This window comes from Anomaloglossus baeobatrachus, chromosome 8, assembly GCF_048569485.1.
Source record: "Anomaloglossus baeobatrachus isolate aAnoBae1 chromosome 8, aAnoBae1.hap1, whole genome shotgun sequence".
In the NCBI taxonomy this organism is placed as follows: Eukaryota; Metazoa; Chordata; class Amphibia; order Anura; family Aromobatidae; genus Anomaloglossus; species Anomaloglossus baeobatrachus.
Window position 1 is genome coordinate 42010884 of NC_134360.1, and position 18938 is coordinate 42029821.

General features: G+C 45.0%; 2 protein-coding genes across 2 annotated transcripts in view; one reads left to right on the forward strand and one right to left on the reverse strand.

Annotated features, from left to right (window-relative positions):
* Positions 1-6660, reverse strand: part of KBTBD12 (kelch repeat and BTB domain containing 12) — a 106089-nt gene extending 99429 nt beyond the window's left edge. The window contains exon 1 of the mRNA XM_075321511.1: positions 6574-6660. The gene's annotated coding sequence lies outside the window, so the exon portion shown is untranslated. The remainder of the gene's footprint in view (positions 1-6573) is intronic.
* A 5598-nt stretch (positions 6661-12258) lies between these two features.
* The window catches only part of MGLL (monoglyceride lipase), a 125678-nt gene continuing 118998 nt past the window's right edge, over positions 12259-18938 (forward strand). The window contains exon 1 of the mRNA XM_075321514.1: positions 12259-12348. The gene's annotated coding sequence lies outside the window, so the exon portion shown is untranslated. The remainder of the gene's footprint in view (positions 12349-18938) is intronic.

Consider the following 18938-nt stretch of genomic DNA (forward strand, 5'->3'; position numbering starts at 1 on the left):
AAGGGAACTGAACTGACAGACTGGAAATTCAGACGCAGCTGGGGCAAAAGACAGACGAGAGAGAGGAGAGGAGAAGAGAGGAGAGAGAAGAGAGGAAAGAGAGGAGAGAGAGAAGAGAGGAGAAAAGAGAGGAGAGAAGAGAGAAGAGAAGAGAGGAGAGAAGAGGGAGAGGAGAGAAGAGAGGAGAGAGGAGAGGAGAAGAGAGGAAAGAGAGGGAGTAGAGCAAGAGGAGAGAGAGAGAGGAAAAGAGAGGAGAGAGAAGAGAGGAGAAGAGAGGAGAGAATAGCAGAGAGAAGAAGAGAGGAGAGAACAGAGAGAAGAGAGGAGAGAATAGCAGAGAGGAGAGAGAAGAGAGGAGAAGAGAGGAGAGAGCAGAGAGGAGAAAGAAGAGAGGAGAGAGAGAGGAGAGCAAGAGGAGAGAGAGGAGAGAGAGAGTGAGAGGAGAGAGAAAAGAGGAGGGAGGGAGAGAAGAGAGAGAGAAAAGAGAGAGAGAGAGAGAAAAGAGAGGAGAGCGAGAAAGAGAGAGACTGTGATCACGCCACGCTGGTTTCTGGCCAAACAGGATCCTGTCTATCAGCATGCCAGGGTTCACATACGTTTGCATGCGGTATAGTCAGGATCCAGCAATTTGCAGTATTTGGACGCAGCTCAAAAATGCTACAAGTAGCGTTTTTGAAAAATGTTAAAAAACCGCAAGTCGCTGGATCCTGACTATAACGCACGCAAACGCAGGTGAACGCATGTTAACGCGAGTCCATTGCAAATGCATTAAAGTGAAAACATATTTGCACTGGATCCGTTTTTAAAAAAACGTTCAGGACGCATGTTAAAAAAATGTAGTGTGAAAGCAGTAGATGGAGGGCACCAGGACCCAGGGCATTCTTGCTTCTCCAACTATCAATTTCACAAACATTTTGTTACATATTGTTACATGTTTGTAAATATATTGTGTAAATACCCATTTCCTTCAGATTCTGGGATCTTTGGGGGAAACGTCTTTTACTTACAATGAAGAATTGCTCTATTTGTGCTGTCAGTTCCTTTAGTAGATTGAGGCATCGGGAGCCTCGCGACTCACTTCATGGCTTTATATTGTGAGAATCCAATCTGCACAAGTAATACATTTAATTCTCAGAGATTCTACAGTTATAAATCCCAAGCAAACAAGAGAAGAACAGCATGAAGGGACGCAGCGGACAGCGGTAATCGGACAGGGCGGTTCTACTCTGCATCTGATGAAATGAGCCCCCCGAGGTGTCCAGCGCTCGCGCAGCAGAACAATATCGGAGTTATTTATCCAACTACTCAGGTTCAAATGTAATTTGTGGAAGAAGAACATTTTAGAAAAAAAAAAAGGATATTTTGGTGTTAGCAATTAATGTCACTGTTTGTATAAAGAATCTCCCGAATCCAAGACTTCTTCCGAGCTGCACCAAACCTCTGGAACGCTCTACCCCAAGAAGTTAGGACAAATCACAACTTACTCAGCTTCAGACGCACCCTAAAAACGCATCTTTTTAGGGCGGCCTATCACACTCCCTAGCCAAACTAATTTCACCTAATCCCTCTACAACTTCTCAGAACATAACCCCACGTCAAACTCCATGGCACCCAAATGCATCTCAAGTCTCTGGGCTATTGGTCCAGGAAGCCATTATCTATCCCCCATTTCTGTGAGATGGCTGGATTGTCATTGTAAATAAGCACTTGTACCTTGCCCCTCCCCCCATCTCATTGCAGATTGTAAGCTCTCATGAGCAGGGTTGCCTTTTTCCCTTCAAATATTGTATCTTCTATAATTGTTACTTGTTTGTATATGTTTATGTATATGATATGTATATGTTCCTCCTGAATTGTAAAGCGCTGCGGAATATGTTGGCGCTATAGAAATAAAGATTATTATTATTATAAGTTGTACAATTTTTCAATATGATTTCTGTAGTTTCATTGATTTTCGCAAGATCGCTGCTTGCTGTCATTCCTTAGGAGCCTTGACTGATTAAAGGGAACCTGGCAGCTGATACACGGGCGGCAGGTATCAGGCACTGGCTGTATAATCTCAGCCAGGCATGCTTGACACGCTTTAAACACAGGGACCGAGTCGTACAGGAGACTAGTCGAACCGGCAGGTCCTTGGTTACTTCTCCCCCACCCTCTGCTTTGGATTGATAGTGTCATGGTCGTCTCTTTGATTTTAGAAACTAGTGACAGCTTTAGGACTGGAGCCTCTCATCTCCATCTGGGACTCTGCATTTAAATGTTGTTTTGTTGCTCTTGGTGTTGAAACAGTTAATGTAAGTTTTGCTGCAAGCAGCTTCCCAGCAGTGCAGGTCAGATGCAGCTTCTTTGTAGCCACACCCCTTTGTGTTTAAGAAGAAGAGCTTCCCAGCAATCTTTGCTAATTATACAAAATCATTTGTATTCTGGCCGCCTTGGTGGAAGGAACAGCTGTGGATTCGTCCTGAAGTATCTTCTCCTTTCTGGTTATTTTTCCCCTCTTTTTCTCACCTAACCTCGTGTTGTATTAGTGCGGCGGGGGGTCTAGTGAACCTTACCTTCCTACCCACTAGCCAGAACTATTGTAGGGTAATCTCAGGGCGTCAGGTTCCTGCTCGGTAACAGGTGAGAAACCTATATAGGATCTGAATAGTAGTGCAGGGTACAGCAGCAGGTAAGGGCAGAAGGTGTCCATCTACCCTCTTACTAGTGCCAGGGCCCACCGTTGTTATTGTATTCCCGGTGTCGCCCTTGTTTATGGTGTTGTTGTGGTGCGTTTTTCGTTGTGTGTCAGACATCTTTTGGTCTGAATGCACGTGCCACGTGGATAGCGTGACAGATAGGTTTTTATATCTCTGTGCATATAGGGAGAGACCTGTCAATCCAAGACAACAGAAGCCGCTGGGGACTTGCCTGTCTGACTAGTCTCCCATGTAACTTGTGAAGTACGTTTTTCGCTGAAATGCCGCAGCGTTCCAGAGTCAAACACACCTGGCTGAGATCATACAGCCAGTATCAGATACATACTGCCCATGTATTGCTGATGTAAGACAGACGTGCAGGGCTTGTTACAATTGCAATGCAATTATTAGATTTGTGTCTGGTAATGAACTGTTCGCTGGGAGCAGCGGGAATGAAATAAGAGAGTAAACTGGCCACTTTGACCTGGTGACAGGTCCTCTTTAAAGGATGGAAATTAGAAGTTACCCCTATCCATAGGTTCCTGTCTGCCCATAAATTGTAGGGGTTTTTTAACCCAAAGAGAGGCATTAGTTTGATACAGACGTAACAAAAATGAGGTCGCCTTGCCGTGGCTGTTGGGCTCACATACAACTGGCCATTTTTGTGTGCTAAGTATCTCAATTTTTGCATGTTTTTCATAGCAGTAATGCATGTCTATATTCCCATATTCATTGTTCCATATATCTTAGCACTGCAGAGTGCTGGTGTCTCCTTTTTGTTACTATATCCATAGGAAAGGGGATAACTTCTCCATCGCTCTAGGACACCAATGATTACAAGAATGGGATCTGAGGAGCTCCATCTGAATGGAGCGGCGTCCGAGCATGTGCATCTCTGCTCTATTCATTCTCAATGGGATCGCTGGAGGTAGCGGAGTGCAGTGCTCATTAAAAACAAATGGAGCGGAAGGGGTATGAGGGGTTATAACTAGTGATGGGCGTGTTTGGATAATGCTTACCGAATACCGAGTACTATTCCAGCATTCGTCACGACAAGAAAAATGCTCAGGTTCCATATTGATTTGCATTAGGTTCATTTTTCGGGACCAATACCGGAATAGTACTTTGGGATTTGTTATGAATAATCCATCACTAATCATATGATGAACCTCAGTATTTGGAAAATGATCCCATTTCCACAACTTCCAAACTTGGCACATCCCCTTTAAGTCCTCCTAGACTTAACCATTTGCAAAATCTACCTCCTCTGCAGCCTGAAGTACAAGACAATCCAGCATGGCCGGACCCACCCGTGTTCCTGGCCGCTTCTCTGACTGTTTATAGCAACACAGATGGACGTGGAGGACCCACAATCATGCGGCGCGGTGGAACATATACAGTGAGGTCCAGAAATATTTGGACAGTGACACAATTTTGGCGAGTTGGGCTCTGCATGCCACCACATTGGATTTGAAATGAAACCTCTACAACAGAATTCAAGTGCAGATTGTAACGTTTAATTTGAAGGTTTGAACAAAAATATCTGATAGAAATTGTAGGAATTATACACATTTCTTTACAAACACTCCACATTTTAGGAGGTCAAAAGTAATTGGACAAATAAACCAAACCCAAACAAAATATTTTTATTTTCAATATTTTGTTGCGAATCCTTTGGAGGCAATCACTGCCTTAAGTCTGGAACCCATGGACATCACCAAACGCTGGGTTTCCTCCTTCTTAATGCTTTGCCAGGCCTTTACAGCCGCAGCCTTCAGGTCTTGCTTGTTTGTGGGTCTTTCCGTCTTAAGTCTGGATTTGAGCAAGTGAAATGCATGCTCAATTGGGTTAAGATCTGGTGATTGACTTGGCCATTGCAGAATGTTCCACTTTTTTGCACTCATGAACTCCTGGGTAGCTTTGGCTGTATGCTTGGGGTCATTGTCCATCTGTACTATGAAGCGCCGTCCGATCAACTTTGCGGCATTTGGCTGAATCTGGGCTGAAAGTATATCCCGGTACACTTCAGAATTCATCCGGCTACTCTTGTCTGCTGTTATGTCATCAATAAACACAAGTGACCCAGTGCCATTGAAAGCCATGCATGCCCATGCCATCACGTTGCCTCCACCATGTTTTACAGAGGATGTGGTGTGCCTTGGATCATGTGCCGTTCCCTTTCTTCTCCAAACTTTTTTCTTCCCATCATTCTGGTACAGGTTGATCTTTGTCTCATCTGTCCATAGAATACTTTTCCAGAACTGAGCTGGCTTCATGAGGTGTTTTTCAGCAAATTTAACTCTGGCCTGTCTATTTTTGGAATTGATGAATGGTTTGCATCTAGATGTGAACCCTTTGTATTTACTTTCATGGAGTCTTCTCTTTACTGTTGACTTAGAGACAGATACACCTACTTCACTGAGAGTGTTCTGGACTTCAGTTGATGTTGTGAACGGGTTCTTCTTCACCAAAGAAAGTATGCGGCGATCATCCACCACTGTTGTCATCCGTGGACGCCCAGGCCTTTTTGAGTTCCCAAGCTCACCAGTCAATTCCTTTTTTCTCAGAATGTACCCGATTGTTGATTTTGCTACTCCAAGCATGTCTGCTATCTCTCTGATGGATTTTTTCTTTTTTTTCAGCCTCAGGATGTTCTGCTTCACCTCAATTGAGAGTTCCTTAGACCGCATGTTGTCTGGTCACAGCAACAGCTTCCAAATGCAAAACCACACACCTGTAATCAACCCCAGACCTTTTAACTACTTCATTGATTACAGGTTAACGAGGGAGACGCCTTCAGAGTTAATTGCAGCCCTTAGAGTCCCTTGTCCAATTACTTTTGGTCCCTTGAAAAAGAGGAGGCTATGCATTACAGAGATATGATTCCTAAACCCTTTCTCCGATTTGGATGTGAAAACTCTCATATTGCAGCTGGGAGTGTGCACTTTCAGCCCATATTATATATATAATTGTATTTCTGAACATGTTTTTGTAAACAGCTAAAATAACAAAACTTGTGTCACTGTCCAAATATTTCTGGCCCTGACTATAGGTTGCAAATTTTAAACAAATGCGGATTCCAAACAAATATGCATAAACGTTGTTGGTTTTGTTTTCATGCAAATTAAGACATTCTCTCTACCATTGTCATGGAATACTGCCAGGATATGACTTGACTTTATTTTCAATGGGGATAACACCTCTAGGACCCTTATAAATCCTGAGAATGAAGGGGCTACAGCGCCTTTAATAGGTGCAAAGAGCTACTTTTGAATAGGACCATGCTTCGGTCACGTGCACAGTCGGCAGTGGTGCCGGCACCGTGCAGGCGATCAGTTACGGGGAGGCGGCACTACACCAGAATGCCAGCCATTTTAATATGAGGATCCATGGGAGTTCCAGAAGTTAAATCCCCACTGATCATAAAGTAATGATGACCCATTTTAACAAAATGCCATCATTTACTGACATGGAAATAATCCTATTTTTTCCCATTGTGCAACCATGACTAATTTCATTAATGGATCGAAGGGAAGCATGGAATCCATAGAACTCATATGTAGCAGTCATAATCAGGATAATTGCACCATATAGTTGAGATCACACCCTATTGTACCCTATTGCAGGATATATTTACTCACCGTGGTTTTCCGTTTATCATTTATGGATCGGTTATGATTTATGAGCCCAAAAGTACATGACCGCCCATAAAACCGGTGCCAGAAAAGACATCATGATATAATTTGTATTAAAATAACAAGTTCAGCCCTGCTACAGCAAACATCAGCATGGATGCCTGGTCAAATAAATGATATTTGCCCTCTCCCCACCCATGTAATCTGGCCTGAAAGCCAAGAGAACGTCTTCACCCTAGGCTGCATTATTTTGCATGTACCTGTGCTGCCACCATGGGTAAATCTCTTCTTTTTAGGGCCTGTTGGATCTGCCTTTTTTTCTGCCTTACTCCTGATATGGAAGCTTCCCGAAGCCAAGGCTTGGATATAAATAGACCCTGACAAGGGAGAGGAACGGGAGATGTCACAAGACTGGTGTACCTCTCTGCATGGGAAGACGTCTCTCATGTGACAGCTTTCATCAGGGTTCAAACCGCAAAATGACGAGAGGACGAAGATTGAAAACTTTACACAACTTCATAGATGCTGCAAAACTTCTCTCCGTTAACTGAGAAATGGGAAATTTTTCTCTTCCTTTCTCCCGCAATATATAATATATATATATATATATATACTATATATATAACACACATACACAAGCACACATACATACAGTATTGCCCGAAAATATTGGCTCCTTGATATTGTTCCAAAATATTAAGTATTTCTCCCAGAATTATTATTGCAATTACACGTTTATTTCGTCTGTGTGTATTGGAACAACAGAAAAAAAAACAGCAGAATTTCACACAAAACATCAAAAATGGGCAGGTCAAAATTGTTGGCACCTTTCCAAAATTGTGGGTAAACAACTTTGTTTCAAGCATTCAATGCTTGTACAAACTCACCTGTGGTAAGTAACATTTGTGGGCATAATTAAAATCCCACCTAAAACAAGATAAAAAGGGGAGAAGTTGACTAAATCTTTGCATTGTGTGTCTGTGTGTGCCACACTAAGCATGGAGAAGAGAACTGTCTGAGGACTTGAGAACCAAAATTGTTGGCACTTTTCCAAAATTGTGGGTAAATGTCTTTGTTTCAAGCATGTGATGCTCATCGAAACTCATCTGTCGCAAGTAACAGATGTGGGCAATATGAAAATCACACCTGAAACTAGATAAAAAGGGGAGAAGTTGACTAAATCTTTGCATTGTGTGTCTGTGTGTGCCACACTAAGCATGGAGAAGAGAACTGTCTGAGGACTTGAGAACCAAAATTGTTGGCACTTTTCCAAAATTGTGGGTAAATGTCTTTGTTTCAAGCATGTGATGCTCATTGAAACTCATGTGTCGCAAGTAACAGATGTGGGCAATATGAAAATCACACCTGAAACTAGATAAAAAAGGGAGAAGTTGACTAAATCTTTGCATTGTGTGTCTGTGTGTGTCTCACTAAGCATAGAGAACAGAAAGAGAAGAAGAGAACTATTTGAGGACTTGAGAAGCAAAATTGTTGCAAAATATAAACAATATCAAGGTTACAATTATATCTCCAGAGATGGTAATGTTATTTTGTCCATAGTACACAACATAATCAAGAAGTTTATAATCCATGACACTGTAGCTAATCTCCCTGGATGTGCATGACAGAGAAATATTGATATGAGGTTGTAACGCAGGGTAGTCCAGATGGTGGATAAGCCCCAATAAAGGTCCAAAGAAATTCAACCTATCCTGCGGGTTCAGGGGGAATCAGTGTCAGTGTGAGCTATCTGTCCACATCTGAATTAAATTATATGCTATGGAGGAGACCCAGGAGGACCCCACTGCTGACACAGAGACATAAAAAAGTTGGACTGCAATTTGCCAAAATGTACGTGAGTAACCAAAATTCTTCTAAGAAAGCGTGTTGTGGTCAAATGAGACCAAGATAGAGCTTTTTGGTAAAGCACATCATTCTACTGTTAACCGAAAACAGAAGGAGGCTACAAAGAAAAGAACACAGTACCTACAGTCACATATGGTGGAGGCTTAAAGGGGTTTTTGGAGTTGTTCTGCTGCCTCTGGAACTGGGCGTCTTGACTGTGCGCAAGATATGAAATCTGAAGATTACCAAAGGATTTTGTGTGACAATGTAGTGACTGGTGTCAGAAAGCTGGGTTTGTGCCCTAGGTCATGGGTCTTCCAGTAGGACAATGACCCCAAACACTTCAAGAAGCCCCAGAAATTTCATTTTTGTTACCTAAATATTTTCAAATTTAATGTTGATTTTTATATATATATATATATATATATATATATATATATATATATATATATATATATATATATATATATATATATATATATCTTTATAGTGGTCAAAGCTTCATTTTTTTCTGATACAGAGCTCCAAATCCCCTGCACAGACATAAAGATAAATGATAATAAATATCCATTTTCCTGCTGTCACCACTAGATGGAGCTTCTGAGCTTGCTGTAGACTGTTCCTGCAGTGATCGCCATCTAGTGGCAGTTGCACACAGTTACATTTCTATAATTTAACTGTATTATTTTTTATTAGAAGATAAATTTTTTTCTGATCTTTCACAAATTCTTTGAGAATAGAAATGTTCCACTTTTTTCAGTTCTAGATTTGGCTTCTTTAAAGCAAGGCTTGCCTATTTGTGCCTGGAAATAATTTGTTGTACTTAACCTAGAGATGACAATGTTAAGATAACAAAATGATGAATGTCGGAAAAAGTTTATAAAACCGCACTATTCAGGAACCGCTAATATAAACTCAGAATTCCTTCATAAAACTTAAATAAACCGGCACAGAGCAACATGTCCAATCTGTAAAAGACAAATATAATATACGGAGCCGCCCTTACAATCCCGAGAGGGGGTGTCTAGTTTTTATAATCTCTTTTTTGTTAAAGGGTTCCTTGGTCATTGGGCTGGGACTCCTGGCAGCAAATGTTCATTTTTTCTTACTGTGCCACAAATTAAGTATTACCCCATCCTCAGTAAAATTAATAGGCTATCTGTGTGAGGCTTGGACTTAAACGCGCGCATTTACCCATCTGTATATGACCACAATGACTGGACAATCCACAGGTCTCCTGGCCCGAGCCTAGAGCCTCATACAGTATATGTGTCACAAGTGTGTCTTGCCCTTCTGGGACCTCGGGGGGATCGAGGATCAGAAGTTCACAGCGTTTGGTTGATCGCAGATCTGTGTTAGAATCTGCTCATCGCTTATCCTGAGTAGCGTATTTAATTCCAGTTGTTGCTGAAGGGGTTAAGGGCTCTTCTCTATCCTGCTGAGATTAACTTGAAGCTGCTAATCTCAGCTCCAGCCATGCCCTTCTGCTATATAAACTTACTCTCTTCTATGCCGGCTATAGCTCATTCTATAACTGACCACTTTGATGGAGTGTGGCTCTGGACAAGCTAAGATGTTGTTACTGTTGCAGCTGAGAAGCTTCCTGCCCGAGTAGCTGTGGAGAACTATTTGTTGTGTCTTTTCCTATGCCAGCTATATCTCATTCTATAACTGACCACTTTGAAGGATCCTGGCTCTGGAGCAGCTGACGTGTTGTTACTGTTGCAGCTGAGAAACTTCCTGTCCGAGTAGCTGTGAAGAACTATTTGTTGTATCTTTTCCTATGCCGGCGATAGCTCATTCTATAACTGACCACTTTGAAGGATCCTGGCTGTAGAGAAGCTAAGGTGTTGGTTCTGTTGCAGCTGAGAAGCTTCCTTCCTGAGTAGCTGTGAAATATTTTTTCTGTCTTTTTCTATGCCGGCTATAGCGTATTCAATAACTGACCACTTTGCAGGATCCTGGCTCTGGAGAAGCTGAGGTGTTGTTTCTGTTGCAGCTGAGAAGCTTCCTGCCAGAGTAACTGTGGGGAACTATTTGTTGTGAATTTTCATAAACCGGCTATAGCATATCCTATAACTGACCACTTTGAAGGACCCTGGCTTTAGAGAAGCTGATGTGTTGTTACTGTTGCAGCTGAGAAGCTTCTTGTCCAAGTAGCTGTGGAAAACTATGTGTTGGGTCTTTTCCTATGCCGGCTATAACTCATTCTATAACTGACCACTTGGAAGGATCCTGGGTCTGGAGTAGCTGAGGTGTTCTTTCTGTTGCTCCTGAGAAGCTTCCTGTCCACGTAGCTGTGGGGAACTATTTGTGGTGTCTTTTCCTATGCCGACTATAGCTCATTCTATAACTGACCACTTTGAAATATCTTGGCTCTGGAGATGCTGAGGTGTTGTTACTGTTGCAGCTGAGAAGCTTCCTGCCGAGTAGCTGTGGAGAACTATTTGTTGTGTCTTTTTCTATGCTAGCTATAGCTCATTCTATAACTGACTACTTTGAAAGAGCCAAGCTTTGGAACAGCTGAGGTGTTGTTACTGTTGCAGCTGAGAAGCTTCCTTCTTGAGTACTTATAGAGAACTATCTGTTGTGTCTTTCCACTGTTTTTTCTTACCTTCCTCATGTTTTATTGTAGTTGTGAGAGTAACGTCTTGCTGGCCTTTGCAGTAGTCAGGGTGCATTCAGGGCCAGCGAGGGTCTAGGCACGTGACGGCGCACAGGGACCTCCAAGCTTAGGGGCACTGATGAGTTTAACACAACAGTTTTGAATTGGGGGGCCAATATATATATATATATATATATATATATATATATATATATATATATATATATATATATACATACATACATACATACAGTGTATATATATATATATATATACAGTATATATATATATATATATATATAGTATACATATATATGTATATACATATATATATATGCAGTATATACTGCTCAAAAAAAATAAAGGGGACAATTGAATAACAGAATGGTATTTTTTTTAGCAGTATATATACAGTATATATATATACACACAGTATATATATATATATATATATATATATATATATATATATATATATATATATATATAAAATCTGTGTATATGTGTGTACCTCTTAATGTACAGTACATATTGAACCAGAGATATGCGTAAGTTAGACATAATGTCTACATTGTGCTGATTCATTGTCACATATTGCTACATGGAAACCATCAGCGAGTAGGGTAATGCATTCATGTGTACTAATAAGGGGTACAGACTATATTCGGTTAATCTTTCAAGACAAATCAAAGATCAGCCAGTAACACATTGTTGATGGTTCCCATTTTTTTTAAATTTCTATATTGAAAAATGACCCGAAAAATGAATGAAACCATTGCTGAATGTATCGATTTACGGAGGTGGAGTTTATATTTGATTAATAAACATTAGTCAGACACAAGACAACAATCTGATTCAACGCGGCAAGAAATCTGGGAAATAACCAGAGACGTCTTCATGAATCTTACCGGAACAGGGGGATAACAATGGGTCGTTTTTATAAATTTTGGATATCAGCCAGTTGCAAAGCTTTATTCATCTTCAATCATTCGGTGGTTTTGTTGCCGTGGTTACGATGACTTTTTGACCTTTTTTTATAGTGACGTCACCATGTTCAAGGCGGATAAAGGTAAAAGAAAGAAAGAGTTAAATATTACATGTCCCGGCCATATCATAGGAGGATGGCTCAAGATCGTATAAAGCTCGGTTCTATTTCTGGGACACCCCTTCCCTGACATTGGGAAGGTGCACATGCGTTGGCTTCAACCCCTTTAATATTTTGGGATATATCATAAAACACTGATTATGGGGGATCGATTATCTATCTGGTGGGGTTTGTCCTTCCAAAGAAAGTTGTACTGTGCTTAGTTCTGGGTGGTTTTTCCACCAGGGATGGAACAATTGCGTCCGTGCCCGGGGGTGCAGGGGGCCTGCCTGCCCTACCCATGCTTCAGCTGGACGTTTGTCCAAGGGCGCATCCAGCTGAAATGCATCGTGGAGCAGAAACCTGTCGGATCCCTCCATTTCGATACACGCTGCCGGCCAAACAGAAGCCGAAAGCTTTCATTGGCACTGATGAAGGCTGCCAGCCACTGCAGGCTGGTTATAGAGGAGGAGGACACGCAACATGGGAGCCAGGGAGGTGGTGAGTACAGTATATACCAGGAGAGGGACAGTATATACCAGGAGGGGACCAGGAGTGGAACATATATACCAGGAGGGAGACAGTATATACCAGGAAGAGGAATGTATAGACCAGGAGAGGAACAGTATATACCAGGAGGGGGACTGTATATACCAGGAGGTGGACAGTGTATTCCATAAGTGGCACAGGAGAGGAACATATAGACCAGGAGAGGGACAGTATATACCAGCAGGCAAACAGTATATACCAGAAGGTGCCCAGGAGAGGAACATATATGTCAGGAGGGGGACAGTATATACAAGAAGGGGAACAGAATATACCAGGAGAGGGACAGTATATACCAGGAGAGGGACAGTATATACCAGGAGGGGGACAGTGTATTCCATTAGAGGCACAGGAGAGGAACATATATAGCAGGAGAGGGAGAGTATATACCAGGAGGGGGACAGTGTATTCCATTAGAGGCACAGGAGAGGAACATATATAGCAGGAGAGGGACAGTATATACCAGCAGGGGAACAGTATATACCAGGAGGTGCCCAGGAGAGGAACATATATACCAGGAGAGGGACAGTATATACCAGAAGGGGAACAGAATATACCAGGAGGGGGACAGTATATCCCAGGAGGTGTCCAAAAGAGGAACATATATACCAGGAGGTGGACAGTATATACCAGGAGGGGCCCAAGAGGAGGACAATATATACCAAGAGGGGGACAATATACCAGGATGGGGAACATATATAACAGGGTGGGGGAAATTACTACATAATAGGGGGGAGGGCAACTTAAATATCTTTATAGGATTTAGAATGCTAAATGTATACATACATCTGACCAATATGCGGGGATGTGGGGCCCAGGTCCAAATTTTGCATCAGGCTTATTGGACTCTAGTTACGTCTCTGTTCGCCGCTGTGCTGGAATGACCATTGTCCCGAGTTGCTCTCCGCCAAGCACAACAGAAGGTTGCGGAGGTTAAAAGAAAAAATTCCAAGTAACCAAGTTTATTCCTCTTTGTTTTTGAAGAATTTCATGTTGTTCTAATTATATGCGATAATCTCATTTCACCCCTGACTCCGGCATTACGTGAAGGAATTACTTCTGCTCTGATGATAATTGTTATCGGCGGTTTATATTGTGTTACCCATCAGCGTTCTCTCTTTTTCTCTCTCACTGCACTTTATTTCCATGATCCTCTATTAAAATAAAAAAAAAAAAGTAAGTATTTTTAGTTTAATGCTGCTTTATCAGAGGAGTGAAAGTGCCAGGAAATGGACTAATCTTCACCCCTGGACAGGATGAAAAATACAGCATATCTACTGGGCTGAGCAGTTATAAGGATGGGCTCACTGACCCCATGTCCCAAATACTCTGTTGTAGAGGATAATGCTAACATTTTATATAGTTTGTCACATTGAAATTTATTTTATACTCCTCCGTTTTTGTAGTGGCTGCAGGCAGTCAGAACTTCAGGGGTGAGAAACCTCCGACCTTTTCTTCCCCCCCCCGGACAGATTCCCAGGGACCACAGTGCTCAGGTGGCAGCTGCGTCTTGCAGCCCTTTAAACTCCAGTGTATGCATTGCATACACTGCGTGCGAGGTATACATCCTCACGCTGGCCAGTGTGAGGTCGAACTTTATGGACGGGGTAGGCACGCCATGTGTTTCTGTTCCATAGAAGAGAAGTGGCTGCCCCAACGTCCCCCAGTGCTCTCTATGCACCCAGCGTCCCCAGTGTTCCCCAGCATCTCCAGTGCTCTCTGTGCCCCCAGCTTCCCCCAGTACTCTCTGTGCCCCCAGCATCCCCCAGTGTTCTCTGTGCCCCCAGCATCCCCCAGTGTTCTCTGTGCCCCCAGCATCTCAGGGCTCTCTGTGCCCCCAGTGTCACCAGTACTCTCTGTGCCCCCAGCGTTCCCAGTACTCTCTGTGCCCCCAGCGTTCCCAGTACTCTCTGTGCCCCCAGCGTTCCCAGTACTCTCTGTGCCCCCAGCGTTCCCAGTACTCTCTGTGCCCCCAGCGTCCCCAGTACTCTCTGTGCCCCCAGCGTTCCCAGTACTCTCTGTGCCCCCAGCGTTCCCAGTACTCTCTGTGCCCCCAGCATTCCCAGTACTCTCTGTGCCCCCAGCATTCCCAGTACTCTTTGTGACCCCAGCTTCTCCCAGTATTCTCTGTGCCCCCAGCATCCCCCAGTGTTCTCTGTGCCACCAGCTTCTCCCAGTATTCTCTGTGCCCCCTGCATCCCCAGTGCTCTCTGTGCCCCCAGCATCCCCAGTGCTCTCTGTGCCCCCAGCATCCCCAGTGCTCTCTGTGCCCCCAGCATCCCCAGTGCTCTCTGTGCCCCCAGCATCCCCAGTGCTCTCTGTGTCCCCAGCATCCCCAGTGCTCTCTGTGCCCCCAGCATCCCCAGTGCTCTCTGTGTCCCCAGCATCCCCAGTGCTCTCTGTGCCCCCAGCATCCCCAGTGCTCTCTGTGCCCCAGCATACCTAGTGCTATCTGTGACCCCAGCGTCCCCAGTACTCTCTGTGCCCCCAGCTTCCCGAAGTACTCTCTGTGCCCCCAGCGTCCCCAGTACTCTCTATGCCCCCAACATCCTCAGTGCTCTTTGTGCCCCCAGCATACCCAGTGCTCTATGTGCCCCCAGCTTCCCCCAGTACTCTCTGTGCCCCCAGCATCCTCAGTGCTCTTTCTGCCCCCAGCATCCCCAGTGCTCTCTGTGCCCCCAGCATCCTCAGTGCTCTTTGTGCCCCCAGCGTCCCCAAGTCCTCTCTGCCCCCAGCGTCCCCAGTGCTCTCTGTGCCCCCAGTGTCCCCAGTGCTCTTTGTACCCCAGAGAGAGTGTGAGAAAGAGGTGATCAGAACATTGAGTGATCCAATAGTAGACTAACCGAGACAACAGGTGAGATGGGTCCTCAAATAGGGTGCTCAGCAGCATACTCTAGGCAGTTAGTTTACAACCGATGGAATAGAATGTGAGATGAGATAAGTGCTCTGGTAGGGAGTCCCTGAAGGGTTAGTAGGCAACGAGCCTAGTCCGGCCATATTGACATTATCCCTTTGGGAGGTAGAAGATGTGTAACTGCAGGGAGGACAGAATTACTCTCACAAATCACAAACTGTACTGTGATGTTGGAAAGGAACAACGAACATGGAAGGAGTGGAGGGATTGTTGGTGGAGATACTTTGTGCTGGTAAAGAACTGAACAAGAAGACTTGTGCCCCCTATCTCTTGTGTACAGTTCTTATGACGTTTCTGTTAAGTAAAAGACTTTTTAAACAATTGGATTGTCTCCTTTAGCAAACCGGTCTACAACTGATCCCTAGCCAGCCCACGCCATTGGCAACATGGAAAGATGTCAGTAGTGGATGTGCACCACCCTTACCACAAATGTCCACACACCCAGCCAGGACCCCATCTTTCATAAAGCATGCTGGGGTGTAAGAGAACAGCACCTCGCCCATGACTAGCGCGCCACGCTACAGCAGCCTAATGTAGTGGCAGGGAGCCTGATTCCAAGGATGTGTCACTTGCTTAGCAGCTTACTGTACTTTTAATACAATCAGTGTTTTATCAGCAGGAACATATCACTAAAAGATGTGTCACGTGCCCGGCAGTCCAGCTAATCTGGACAGATTGGCAGCTTGTTGACAATGTACAGTATACACAGGAAGCTGCCAATCAATGTTGTGGGCGAGGTTATACACCGCTCAGCATTCTGAGCACTTCATCTGCAGCAGAGAAAACAGGGATTCTAGCAAAACTGCACCAAGCAGTCCAGTAAGTGACACATATAGGGAATCAAGGTCTATGCAAAAACCTTGTGACAGATTCTTGTTAAGTGTTTTTTCTCATACAGTGCTGGATTCCCAACTACACTGCTCAGTGCTCCTTTATAATGTCCTCCATGCTGTATGGGCTGTGGGCGGGGTTATACACAGATCGACTTAAAGAAAATGTCCGCGGCACGTGCGCAGATGTGTAGATAACCCTGCAGATGTGCAGATAACCCCGCCCACATGTGTTGTGGGTGGGGTTATACTCAGCTCAGCATTCTGAGCACTGCATCTGCAGCAGCGAAAACAGGGATTCTAGCAAAACTGCACAGAGCAGTCCAGTAAGTGACATATTTAGCGAATCAAGGTCTATGCAAAAACCTTCTGACAGACTCCCTTTAAGTGTTTTGTCTCCCAAAATGCTGACTTCTCAGCTACACTTCTCAGTATTGCAGTATAACAGGGGTCGGGAACCTATGGCTCTCGAGTCAGATGTGGCTCTTTTGATGGCTGCATCTGGCTCGCAGACAAATTTTTAATAAAAAAAAACAAACATATTTTCCGGTTTGTAAGACGCACTTTTTTCCCCCAAAACTGGGAGAAAAATGGGAGTTGAGCTTACAAACTGCATATGGCTTACCGGGGCGGCAATGGTGGTGCAGGGTCGGCGATACTGCGGGCTTGTGGGGTGTCGAGGAGGCAGGCGCCATTGATCTGTGGGCTGCTTTGAATCTCCCGCAGTTGACGAGATTGACTTCAAGAAAATGGCCGCAGAGGCGGCGCATGCGCATATAGCACTCTGCGGCCATTTTCATGAAGTCCATCACGCCGATCTGCACACGCGCCACGGCCATTTTCTTGAAGTCGATCTCGTCAACTGATGGAGATTCAAAGCAGCCCACCGGCAGATCAATGGCGCCCGCCACTGTGACACCTCACCAGTCCGCAGCAGTATTGCCGACCCGCCACACACACTGACCCTCTTGAGCGGCGACATCCCCTATTTTGAGCCTGCAGGCAGATCAATAGCACCCGCCGCCATGACACCCCACGAGCCCGCAGCAGTATCGCCAACTCTTTGCACACTGACCCTCTGGAGCCACGACACCCTCTTCTCTGTGCCCGCAGCATCGCGTACCCTGTCTCCTGGGACTTTCTGAGCCGCTCCCCCCTGGCGTGTTTGGCTCTCACGGAATTAGATTTTAAAATGCAGTGAAACCTTGGATTAAGAGTAACTTGGTTTGAGAGTGTTTTGCAAGACAAGCAAAGCTTTCTAAAAATTTGTAACTTGGTTTAAGAGCAATGGTTTGCAATAAGAGCAAATACTCACCGTGCACACGTCTGGTTCTGTCCTTTCACCGCGCTCTGACCCGCTCTGGAGGTAACTTTCTGTACATATGTGCTGTATACAGTATACTATTGTACAGTATATGCTATATAGCATGTCTATCAATTTGCATTTGTGGATACAGTATTGTAATTTCTTATTCATAACCAGTACAGCCCATTGCTTATACTGTACCTCCCGCACACCAACAATTGTATTGTAATCTAAAGTACAGTTTAATTTGTTTTATATGCTTTTACTGTACAGTACAGTATGTTGTATTAGTGTACTGTAATATTTATATGAATATTGTACACTAGAAGGTGGCCCGATTCTACGCATCGGGTATTCTAGAATTTACGTATTGTGTAGTTCATGTATGATTTTTGTTATATATATATATATGTTGTTGTATGTAGTTACCAAGTGTTTGTGTAGGAGCTGTACATGTTCTGAGTGTTGTCTGGGTGTGGCGGGGGGTGAGAGTGGTGTTGTTTGTGTGTTGCGTTGGGTGTTGCGTTGTTTGTGGAGCGCTGTGTGTCTGTAGCGTTGTGTGTGTGTTGCGCGGTTTCTGTGGATGTGGGGTGTGTGTGTGTGTTTTGGGGGGAGGTATGTTTTGTGCAATGTGTGTGTTGTGCGGTATGTGCGTATATTTATGTATGCCGCGGTGCTTGTGTGTTGGGTGTTGTGTGTGTGCGGCGTTGTCTGTGTGTGTGGGTGTCTGTGTATGGCGGTGTTTGTGGTTCCCAGTGTGTGTGTGGTGTGTTGTGTGTGTGTGTGTGTGTTGGGGGGAGGTGTGCACCTCCCATCGAGCTCCATCCCCCATGCTGCGCACCCCCCATCTTGCCCCATCCCCCATGCTGCGCACCCCCCATCGTGCTCCATCCCCTATGCTGCGCATTCCCCATCGTGCTCCATCCCCGATGCTGCGCACCCCCCATCGTGCGCCATCCCCCATGCTGCGCACTCCCCATCGTGCTCCATCCCCCATGCTGCGCACTCCCCATCGTGCTCCATCCTCCATGCTGCGCACTCCCCATCGTGCTCCATCCCCCATGCTGCGCACCCCCCATCGTGCTCCATCCCCCATGCTGCGCACCCCCCATCGTGCTACATCCCCCATGCTGCGCACTCCCCATCGTGCTCCATCCCCCATACTGCGCACCCCCCATCGTGCTCCATCCCCCATGCTGCGCACCCCCCATCGTGCTCCATCCCCCATGCTGCGCACCCCCCATCGTGCTCCATCCCCCATGCTGCGCACCCCCCATCGTGCTCCATCCCCCATGCTGCGCACCCCCCATCGTGCTCCATCCCCCATGCTGCGCACCCCCCATCGTGCTCCATCCCCCATGCTGCGCACTCCCCATCGTGCTACATCCCCCATGCTGCGCACTCCCCATCGTGCTACATCCCCCATGCTGCGCACCCCCCATCGTGCTCCATCCCCCATGCTGCGCACTGCCCATCGTGCTACATCCCCCATGCT